Source organism: Kogia breviceps, chromosome 3 (genome assembly GCF_026419965.1).
Source record: "Kogia breviceps isolate mKogBre1 chromosome 3, mKogBre1 haplotype 1, whole genome shotgun sequence".
Lineage (NCBI taxonomy): Eukaryota > Metazoa > Chordata > Mammalia > Artiodactyla > Physeteridae > Kogia > Kogia breviceps.
In genome coordinates, this window is record NC_081312.1 from 24,277,645 (window position 1) to 24,289,793 (window position 12,149).

Here is a 12,149-nt window from a genome sequence, read left to right on the forward strand (position 1 = left end):
TGGATCTATTTGTCATATGGGGTAATATGGGATCGTTGATGAAATAAGAGACATGTACACGTGTCTTTTCCCTTCATATTTCTTTTCTCTAGATCAACCGCCAACATTCTAAATAAATTTACCAACAAGAATAAGACTGGAGACTAACCAAATACCTTTGTTACAATGCATGATTGTACTGCTTAGTAATCCACGGGGACATAAACATACATCTTCATTAAATATGCACAAATACGGCTCCTGCAGTATCTTCGGATTTCTTTGGAAAATCCATTGATAGGAGAACCAAAAGGAGGGGCTAGAAACACTATATTCTATTCTTTGGGCAACTTATTTCCTACGTGGAGCCCTCAGTTTCCTGATCTAAAACTGGGGGTAGGGTGGTTGTGCTAGACGGTATCTGGGCCTCTGACGAGATAAATAATTCTACAGCGTTTACACTCATCTGGTTTTCTTTGGATCAATCCAGGTCTAGGTTTCAGTTTGGCCCTTCTATTCATGACTGTTACATGTTTGCATTTCTCTTCCTTAATCATCTCTGATTATATTAAAAACAGAACAGAAAAACATCTCAGAAACTAGAGGGAAACTACACGTGTGCTCTATCACTCACACATACACAATCCTCAGTATGGGGTGTCATTGATGTGAAGTCCTAATGGGAGTCCAGAATACAGAGAAATTAAAAATACGATTTTTCCGGGCTTCCCTGGTGGCGCAGTGGTTAAGAATCCGTCTGCCGATGCAGGGGACACGGGTTCGTGCCCTGGTCCGGGAAGATCCCACATGCCGCGGAGCAAGTAAGCCCGTGAGCCATGGCCGCTAGGCCTGCGCGTCCGGAGCCTGTGCTCCGCAAAAAAATACGATTTTTCCTACCTATAAGGAAAGAATCGTTTAGCTTAATTTCAAATATGGCCACTTTTACAAGAGAAAGAGAAACGATTCATTTTTCCACCAAATACATGCAAAGCTTGGTTGAGATAATCACAGTAACAACAGACCATTTTAGCATAATTCTTCAAAATCTGGGATTACCGTAGTCATGTCTTGATTCCAAATACAAACCATGTGAAGTATGGAGAAAAGCATGCTTTGGTATGTCCCCTTCTGGTGCAACCTTCCTTCCCCCTGTTAAGCTCTAGCCTATATCATATACTTCAACACAGAAATCATATCTAGGTCACTTCTACAACACAAGAAAAAGCTGAGTAAAAAAACACCAGTCTGAGAATTTTTTCATTCTTGAATTGTAGAATTCTAGCTTCAGAAAGGGACATGCTGGCTTATGATCTCTGTGAACACAACATACACTTTGACTCTATAATAAAGAGGCTCCACAAAAAGCCAATTAAGCAACCACTGTTGATATTCTCAGTGGTAAATATGGAAACTGAGGCACAGAGAGAGAATAGTCACATACGTTCAGAGTGGGACCAGTATACATAGGCGACTCCTAGCTATCCCCTTAATCGCTACCTCACTCTTCCCCACTCCTCCCAAGACTCTCCAACTGATCTGACATGCTTGAGTGGCACAGGGAAGAAACAACGGGCTTCTACGACCAAACCCTTATTCTAATCCAGTCTCGGCCACTCTTTAGCTGTGTTAGTAAATCCTATCAACATTGCCCCTTAAATATCTATTGGATGTGTCCCCAGAACTCGACCTCCATTCTCCCTATCGCAGTTGGGACTCTTATTTCCCACCCCGAATTAATATAAATGCAAACTGAACTGAAGCACACTGGTCTCTTGGCCTACTGTCTCCCACATGCCAATCATCCCTTTGCCAGAGGGATCTGACTTTGTTATCCCATTGCTAAAACTGGCGTGCCCCCTTACGAGTCTGGTAAGGTCCAAACTTGTGGGGAGAACAGACAAGATGCCTCACAACTGGCCCTACCACTTCTTCAGCTACACCTTCTAAAACATCCCCTTCAAATTTAAGACTCAGATACCATCCACGAGGAAAAACTTCCTGTTTACAGACGTCATCTTTGCATATCTGTTCCTTCTGCCTGAAATACTTTTCCCTGCCTGGGCTTCCTGGGAGATTCCTGCTACTCCACCAAGCCTCAGCTCTAGTGTCACCCAATCTCTGACACTGTCCATGACATTTCTCCACACATTTATGTCCTTTCCTCAGGTATCAGAATATATTGATATGTTTATGAGGAACATCACAATCAATTCTCTTGTATCTCGAAGGATCAATGCGGCCTCTGGCACACAGTACTCAACAGGTGCTTTGGAATGAATGACTCGGGGCCTTATTTTCTTCATCTAGGAAATGAGGCTAAGATTATGCAGCCTGCAGAATGGATGTGAGGGTTAAATGGCCCAGTGTACATTAAGAATACAAAGCAGGCATATAATTTCTCTCAAAAAAGTTAACTTTCGGGCTTCCCTGGTGGCGCAGTGGTTGAGAATCCGCCTGCCGATGCAGGAGACACGGGTTCGTGCCCTGGTCCGGGAGGATCCCACGTGCCGCGGAGCAACTGAGCCCGTGAGCCATGGCCGCTGGGCCTGCGCGTCCGGAGCCTGTGCTCCGCAATGGGAGAGGCCACAACAGTGAGAGGCCCGCATACCGCAAAAAAAAAAAAAAAAAAAAAAAAAAAAGTTAACTTTCCTTTCCTCTTAATCCAGATTGGAGCAAGGAAGGGTTCATCTATCTGTGAAAAGACCCACGAAGCCAGAGATGATAAAAAATGCTATGACAATCCCCTTGTGCTGCATTTTGAAGCACTTGTTTCTCCTAATTTAGCAGCATCTCAGTTTATTGCATCTATAGTGGGCAGATGTCTGCTGGCAGTTAAGCAGCTTTTAGCAAAGGCAGTAATAAAGGTACAAAGCAGCAATATAAACAGCCACCATGTCTCTGCATTGGACAGAACCACAGCCAACAGCAGGTGTGTCACAGTTCTAAGCAGCTGTCACACGCTGCCTCAAAGTGCTGACCTTCACGTTCTCACGCTGAACACAGGCCTAGCTGTAGATTTTCCAAAGATGGCCAAAGTCCCCAGCCTGTCCTTCTGAGACCCCTGGAGCTTCAAGCTTCTCAAATGACTAGAATCTTCTTCCCTTACTCTCTTCTTTAGACCATCAGGAGAAGCTATGATCAGAGGTATCTCAGACCCCAACCTGGCAGAATAACACTTAGGAAGGGTTCATGGACTATAGGACAGTTTTCTGGGATCATACAATCCTGGGCCTGTGGAAAGGAGAACAGGAAGAGAAACAAGAAGAGGCTAAATCTGAGCAACGCTACGGTCATCACCAGAGATATAGCTGTGTGTCTTAACCCAATTAAAAAATGGGCAGAAGACATAAAGTGACATTTCTCCAAAGAAGACACACAGATGGCCAAGAGGCACATGAAAAGATGCTCAACATCACTAATCATTAGAGAAATGCAAATCAAAACTACAATGAGGTATCACCTCACACCAGTCAGAACAGCCATCATCAAAAGTCTACAAGCAATAAATGCTGGAGAGGGTGTGGAGAAAAGGGAACCCTCCTACACTGCTGGTGGGAATGTAAACTGGTACAGCCACTATGGAGAACAGTACAGAGCTTCCTTAAAAAATTAAAGACAGAGCTACGATATGATCCAGCAATCCCATTCCTGGGCATATATCTGGAGATAAACATGGTTCAAAAGGGTACATGCACCCCAGTGTTCACTGCAGCACTATTTACAATAGCCAAGACATGGAAGCAACCTATATGTCCATCAACAGATTAATGGATAAAGAAGATGTGGTACATATATACAATGGAATATTACTCAGACATAAAAAATAGTGCCATTTGCAGAGACATGGACAGACCTAGAGACTGTCATACAGAGTGAAGTAAGTCAGAGAAACAAATATCATGTAATATTGTTTATATGTGGAATCTAGAAAAATAGTACAGATAAACTTATTCACAAAGCAGAAATAGAGACAAAGATGTAGAGAACAAACTTATGGATACCAAGGAGGTGGGGGGGTGGGATGAAAGGGGAGATTGGGATTGACATATATATACTACTGTGTATAAAATAGATAACTAATGAGAACCTACTGTATAACACAGGGAACTCTACTCAATGCTCTGTGGTGACCTAAATGTGAAGGAAATCCAAAAAAGAGGGGATACATGTATACGTATAACTGACTCACTTTGCTGTATAGCAGAAACTAACACAACATTGTAAAGCAACTATACTCCGATAAAAATTTTTTTTAAAGATGTGGTACGTATATACAATGGAATATTACTCAGTCATTAAAAAGAATGAAATAATGCCATTTGCAGCAACATAGATGGACTTGGAGATTATCATACTAAGTAAAGTAAGTCAGACAGAGAAGACAAATATCATATGATACTGCTTATATGCGGAATCTTAAAAAATGATACAAATGAATTTATTTACAAAACAGACACAGACTCACAGACTTAGAGAAGGAACTTACGGTTACCAGGGGGAAGTGTGGGAGGGGAGGGATAGATTGGAATCTTGGGATTGACATGTACACACTGCTATATTTAAAACAGATAACCAACAAGGACCTACTGTATAGCACAGGGAACTCTGCTCAATACTCTGTAATAACCTAAATGGGAAAAGAATCTTAAAAAGAATGGATACACGTATGTGTACAACTGAATCACTTTGCTGTACACCTGAAACTAACATAACATTGTTAATCAACTATACTCCAATATAAAATAAAAAAGCACCAATGGATAAGAAAAAAATGGGGACACGTTGGTTGATGTGGATGAATTATGTATTTCTTGGGGGCCCTCTTTCTCTAATACATGTATTTACCCTTGAAAGGGGGTAAACAATGGACTGAAAAACACAGTCTTTTAATGATCTTAAGAAATCCAAGGTTCGACTCATTAATACAGCAATTAAAACTTTTAAGTCATGGACCTGAAGTATTCCCAGTATATCAAGGTATTCGTATTCTTAGATGAATGAATCAGAGACGTGACAACTTCATCGCAGTGCTGATATGACTAAACTGAGCCTCCTAACCCAGACAGTACTGCAGACTGCAAGGAACAAGGACTAGCATCCCTGCCCTGACCTTCACTCACCTTTATCCCTCTACTCAGGATAAGGGAAGCCACTGCCAAGCTGATGACATTTGAGAAGCACAGAGTGTTATAATTGGATGGGCCCTGAGAAAGCATGAAACCCAACTGCCTCATTTTATTTTTGCAGAACAGAGAGGCCAGAGGATCCAAGTAAGAATCTCAAGGTCACATATCTAAATAAAGGGCCTAGGTGTTCCTAGGGGAATAGGAGCAGAGCCTCAATGGCACTGGAACAAGGGAAAGCAACGAGCATTTTTATATTTGACCCTGGAAGCCAGGGTTTCTTTTGTTCCCACACCAGTGAGTCAGTGTGGCCAGACCCCAGCAGATCCAGAACTGGTTATAAAGTGGTACATCATGGTGGACATATTTTGCTTTCTAATTGTTATCTCATACTTTCCTATGATATTCCTGGATCATTGCCCTTGGTAGATTGCATTACAATTTGCAGATTATTAGACTGTGAGCTCAAGAATTGAAACTATGTCTTCTACAAATTTGTATCCTCACAACTTGGCTCACCAAGCTTGGTACAGAGTAAAGGTATGGAAATGTGAATGTTGAAGTTAATTCCGAAGAAGTATCATAGCTTCATTTCCTGCAATTTGAGGGACCAAAAGCCACTGAAACTAAAGCTACTTAAGAATGTGTTGAATATTTAAACATTTTTAATAATCTCACTTCAATACTCTGAGGAAGGCGCAAAATGAATTTGAGCTTTTCATAACATATGACATGCTACCTAGTTTTCCAAAGAAGAGATCGATGTAGGTTGACCTAGGATGAGAGTAGTGGAGAGGGAGAGAAGTGGACAGATGCAGGATGGGGTTAGATGAGGAGACGACAGGAACTTGCTGAGACAGACTGAATGAGATGGGAGAAGAAAAATCGAGGAAAATGCCAAGGACAATGGTGATGCCATTTACTGAGATGGGAAAAACTGAAAGTAAAAAAAAAAAAAGAAAAGAAAAAAAAAAGTCTAAGGCAGGGAGGAGGCACTGAAGATTTCTATTTTTCAATGTTATGATTAAGATATCTATCAAATATCCAAATGAAGATGTCAAGCAGACAACTGGATATAGAAATCTGGGGTTCCAGAGAGAGTTCGAGGCTAGAGAGACTGATTTGGGAATCACTGACGTATAGATAACCTTTGACACCATGGCAGTGGATGAGGGCACAAAGGGCAATGTGCAGACCAGGACGAGACCCAGGACAGAGGACTGGGACCCTTCCTCCAACATGTAATAACCTCGTAGTATGTGTACAGCACAGCGCTGGAGGCTGTGGGAAAACAAAAACATCTAAGGCACTGTTTTTCCTTCAATGACCTTATAATCCAACCCCTTTCATATATAAGAGGAGGAAAGGCTACTCAATGTAATGGAAAGTACAGTGGATTAGGAGTCAGGATCCATGAATTTTAACCATTCTACAGCTGCTCCAAGTTAAAGTGACATTAACTTCTCAGGGCTTCCAACTCCTCCCTTGCTGAAGTAAGGATGAGGTACAGGTAACATCAACTGAATCTGCCAGGCCTGCTATGTCCTGATGTCTTGATTTCCATGTGGCATCCAAACGACACACTCTAGCCTCCTCTAAAGTCAGTGCCTCACCCTCCCCAGCAGGATGTACTGCTGGCCCAGGAGCACACAGCAGCCATCAGAGGGGCTGGCTGAGAGCAAAGTCCCCGAGCAGCTGCTGCCTGCAAGCCTTTCCTGCTGGAACATGGTCATTTGAGAGAACTCATAATATCTGCGTTCTTGGTTTTCAGCTGGTGTTTATGTCAGATAAATGGAATCCCGGGGACCGGTGAGAAGAGCAGATTTACCCTCTCTATCACATTTTCTTCGTTCTACAATTTAATATTCTCAAAGGCATCCAATTTCCATGACCCCAGGAAATATCCTTGTTTATCACACAGAAGTTGTCCATGTGGCTGGGCATCCATAACAGGACATGGCCTTATGGATCAGGGCACCCCAAGATTCACCATGAAAGAACACTAAGAAAATGGTTCAGTAAGATTATATATTTACGTATTAGGTGATCCTTCATATCTATTCTAGGTGACTGCCCACCTGGACAGAGCTGACTGTAGAAGAATAGACAGAGGAACTATAAACTGGGCCAATCGGGTTCTCTTTTTGGAAAATGTAAACCGTGAATGGAAAACTCCGGAACCCGTACGTAGTAGGTCAAGAGAGACGCATGGCTTCAGTCACAGTGCCTTGGGATCCGCAGAGTTGTTCTGCTTCCCTTTTCCAGATGTAATTGGTGAGATCGTCATTTGATCAATAACTCTCTAGGTAATCATGCAATATTGACTTCTTCCTTCACTCTGTTAGCCATTGTCAATTCTGTAGCTTGCAACCAAGAGAACCTTACCTAGCAAGTATCAGTGTCCCCATTTTACAGATAAGGAAACTGAGACTTGGACAAAATAAAAAAAGTTGTTGTATATTACCTAGCTACTGACAGAACCGACTCAGGAACCAAGGTCCATCTGACTAAAATTCATGCCATTAACCACTAGGTCACCCTGACTCTAAGTGCTATCGTGTGTAGGCTATTTTTGTCATGGGGACGAACCTGTGCTGAGTCCTGTTTTATTTCTTGCTAAACAAATGATGGCACACATTCAGGAAAAGCCATCTAAGGGAAGGGGACAGAATCTGCAGTGGCCTCAAACTGAAGCTCGATGGTCCACAAATAAATTAAATCCATAGCCTTGCCTACTGACATTTGGTCCCCACTAACTGAACTAAGCAGTTTGGCTACACTGAACGAGGAGAAGGTGCCTCTGTTGTCCCAAGTCAACTGATCATATCATCTTAGATAAGACAGAATGTTTCCTCTACACAATAGGATTTTTTAAACGGCAGGCAACCTTCCAGCAGAGTAAAGCATTTCAACCAAACAAACTGGCATGAAGTAGCTAAGCAGACCTTAGCTTCTAAGGTCATGGAGATGCCTCCCACGTCAATATGATTAACAAATAACAAACCAGAACAGCTACAGTTGAACAACTGGAATGGGTGGATCTATCTACATCTCCTTAGAACAGTATCAGATCATGGCGGAAAAAAAAGTCAAAATACAACATCAAGCCGACTGTTATATGTCAAAATTTAGAGCTGCCCATCTTCACAGGCAGTAGAAGCACACTTGTGAGGGTACAAGCAAGAGACATCCATTTTTACTATCAGAGAAAGACACTCATGCAAATTAACCTCAGTCTCACGTACTCATATATTTCCTAGTTCCCGTGCCTTAGCCCCTTGTCTTTGGCTGACACCTTTAACCTGGGAACGGTACCTTAGACTGATGTGCTTGCTCACTTTGCTTGGGTTCTCGGGCTATTTTGATCCAGTGTCTGATCTGAGCCACCCCTGACTCTGCTTTGTCTCTGAATACCAGTTTTCAGCAACGCACCTATGCTTTCTCCGTTTTATAGAAACAAGTGCCTCTTTCAAACACTACCATTCCTGTTGTGGGGCCAGTGATGCCAAAGGATGGACTATTATGAAGCCCAAGTGTAGGACACCGTTGGGGCTAAGATGGGACACGCTGCCTTAGGAATTGTCTTAGCCTTATCACACTTGGTACAAATGATCAATTCTAGGCTTAGGGTTAATGCTTCTAGAAAAAAACTAGAGGATGGTAAATTTTTTTTTTTTTTTAATTTTTGTGGTACGTGGGCCTCTCACTGCCGTGGCCTCTCCCGTTGCAGAGCACAGGCTCCAGACGCGCAGGCTCAGCGGCCATGGCTCACGGGCCCAGCCGCTCCGCGGCACGTGGGACCTTCCCGGACCGGGGCACGAACCCGTGTCTCCTTCATCAGCAGGCGGACTCTCAACCACTGCGCCACCAGGGAAGCCCGAGGATGGTAAATTGAGTGAACTTGTTGATGGTGTTATGGTGCGTGGGGCAGCACTCCTTGACAAAGGGGATCACACTCTTGCATAAAGAATGTTAATGCTCTTCCTTTACCACTCTTCAGAAGTGCCTATAATGGATACTGAGGGCCAGAGGTAGAGGCCATAGTTTTATTATTATTATTATTATTTTATTTTATTTTATTTTATTTTATTTTGCAGTACGCGGGCCTCTCACTGTTGTGGCCTCTCCCGTTGCGGAGCGCAGGCTCCGGACGTGCAGGCTCAGCGGCCATGGCTCACGGGCCCAGCCGCTCCGTGGCATGTGGGATCTTCCCGGACCGGGGCACGAACCCGTGTCCCCTGCATCGGCAGGCGGACTCTCAACCACTGTGCCACCAGGGAAGCCCCCATAGTTTTATTATTAATAGCAGACAAGAAAATCTAAGAAACCTCAGGTCCCCTTTTCCAAACCATCACTCACCCATGTAGGCATGGCCTCTCCCATCTGTCTGCCCTGCTATTCCCCTAAAAGATCAGGCATGACATCTACCAAGCGTTAGCACAGTTCCCACCTTTCCTTTTCCAGTAGGACTATACACCCCTTGATCAAAACCAGAAGCTGTGTCGGTTTTTTTGTTTTGTTTTGTTTTGTTTGCATTGCCAGCATCTAATACAGTGCCTGGAACAAATTAGGGTTTCAATAAATGTCTGCTGCATGTATGAAAAATGAACAAAAGTCAAAAGCATCTCCACTGACAAATCAGTTTCAATAAAGAAAAACAGCGTCATAGGGAAATGACTTTCTTTGCCAGCAAAGTAGAGTCCTATCATTTTTACACGCCACCGATTCATTCTGAACATGGTGTCAGGAACAATACAGGGCCAAAAAACAATTAGCGGGGAAACAAAACAATCAGTTGAACCATCTGGGATTTGAGCGACATGTAGATTAAATGTCTTAAATTTGCCAGGCTCCTTCTCATTTGGCCACAATGGATGATTCTTGGCTGCACTGTACCAGGAATAATTGTCCCTCATATATCCCCAATCAGCTGCCTTTTAATGACTAGTCAGAAGTGACAATGTAAACGATGCAGTGACTTTCACTGTACTTGGCAAATCTTGGACCAACTCCCATTGATTTGCCCTTGGAACAGCTGACCTCAGGGACGCCTTGTTCAGCTGTCTCCACTCACCGCTGCTTGTCTTCAGTAACCACAAGGCCCTTGAGTTGGAAAGACACCCAGGAGAGAGAAGTGAGATGTCTGAAGGGACCTTTGGCTCTTAGACTACACCTTCCTAGACAGTGGATGATCCATAATTTCCTGGCTTATATCAAAATGGTCTCATGCATCCCAGAGGTCGAATGACTTTTCTATCTCCCCAAACCAGCAACCAGGATAGTCTACCCTACAAAGAGATCTGGAAAGAGTTCAGGAGCTTGACAGACTCTGGCCAGCCAAATGAGACTCACTTCTGTTCCGGATGGCTGCCTCCCCGTCTTAGCTCATGTTCTGGGGTGGCTGCTTTGAAAATTCAGTGAATCTGAATTTCACCTCTATAAGCCCCCCAAAAGCTCCTTTTCCTTTACTCCAATATCCTGTGTCCTCCTTTTGGTCTAGCTGTAGGGAAGGTTTGCAGTTCTCTTGAAATATACTTTAACTAGCAATATGGATGACCTCACAAAAATGACTCCTTGAAAATCCTTGACTGGTTATCCAAGCATGTTCCAGGATCCCTCCTTATCACCAGACTTCTGACACCTGGACAATTCTGGCCACTGGTAGTCTTTAAGGATGAGACCCTGCATGTCCCCCTCCTCAGGAAAGTCTTCACTAAGTTTCCATGTCCCCCTAGTGGTCCAGCCCATGCTGCTGCCTTGTATCATTTTATTACTGCTTCTTATATCGATGTGTCAACTCCTCAGCTAAAGAAATGATAAGCTTCTGTAGACAGAAACTATCTCTACTACAGACGCAGTATCCTCAAAGCCCTAGAACTATTTCCTCCGCAAAACTTGATAACTATGTAAATTATCCTTTCATACAAAATAGAGACTGACAACTCATGGACAGACAGCCAGATTCTGTGTGCTTGGCATATAAAACAATTAACCAAGCTGCAATCTGGATGTGGCTTATAGACTAGGATCTCCTTGTCTTGACGTTGTCTCTTTGCTTACCTTTATCTCTGCCCTTTACCCAAACTGTAAATTCAGTGCAAGTGTAAGATCCTAAAGCGGTAGAGAGAAAGGGGCTTCCCCCCAGCATCCTGGCCTGTTGTAAATGGTCAGCCCCCACTCTTGGTCCCCCGACTCTTCAGCTACCTCACACACCCTTCCCCCCACCTCCCTGCACACTCCATTCTGTTATGGACTCTGTTTGGTTCCTCAACTGTGCCATGGTCTCTTTTCAATTTTTTTTTAGAGGACATATTTTTTTTTAAGTTTTTTTTTTTCCCTTGATGTGGACCATTTTTAAAGTCTTTATTGAATTTGTTACAGTATTGCTTCTGCTGCTTCTGCTTTGGTTTTTTGGCTGCGAGCCGTGTGGGATCTGAGCTCCCCGACCAGGGATCGAACCCGCATCCCCTGCACTGGAAGGCGAAGTCTCAACCACTGGATCGCCAGGGAAGTCCCGGTGTGCCATGGTCTCTTACCTCTTGGCTCACGTTGCCCTCATGTACAAGACACCCGGCTTCCTCCCACCTCGTTGCCAAGCTAACTCTTACTGATATTTCAAGTCTCAACCTATGTATTTCTTTCTTGAAGAAGCTTTCTATGAACCTCTACAGTATGTTGGGTCCCCTTGCAAAGGCCTCCCAAACTTCTCTGTGCTTTTCCTTTAATGATGTTGATGACAATAATTATGACTGTAACAATCGCTAACATTTACTGAATGCTTTCCAGAGTCCAGGACCCTACTGACTCACTTACTCCTCATTATCAGCCTGTGAGGTAGGCCCCTAATTGTCTCCATTTTGCAAATGAGGAAATCAAGCCTCAAAGATATTATCTTGAGAAAGTTTGTATCGCTCCATGAGGGCCACGTCTCTCACACAGTCTGGCCCCAGAATTCATGTTCTTAACCAACACATAACACTGCTTCTTATGAAACTCAACATGTCTGTGATTATTTAACAGCTAAGTATTCCACGAGGCGGCAATCTC

General features: G+C 43.4%; 1 protein-coding gene across 27 annotated transcripts in view; it reads right to left on the bottom strand.

Moving 5' to 3' along the window:
* The window catches only part of NRXN3 (neurexin 3), a 1,710,573-nt gene that overhangs the window by 1,141,700 nt on the left and 556,724 nt on the right, over positions 1-12,149 (bottom strand). The gene's annotated exons all lie outside the window — the stretch shown is intronic.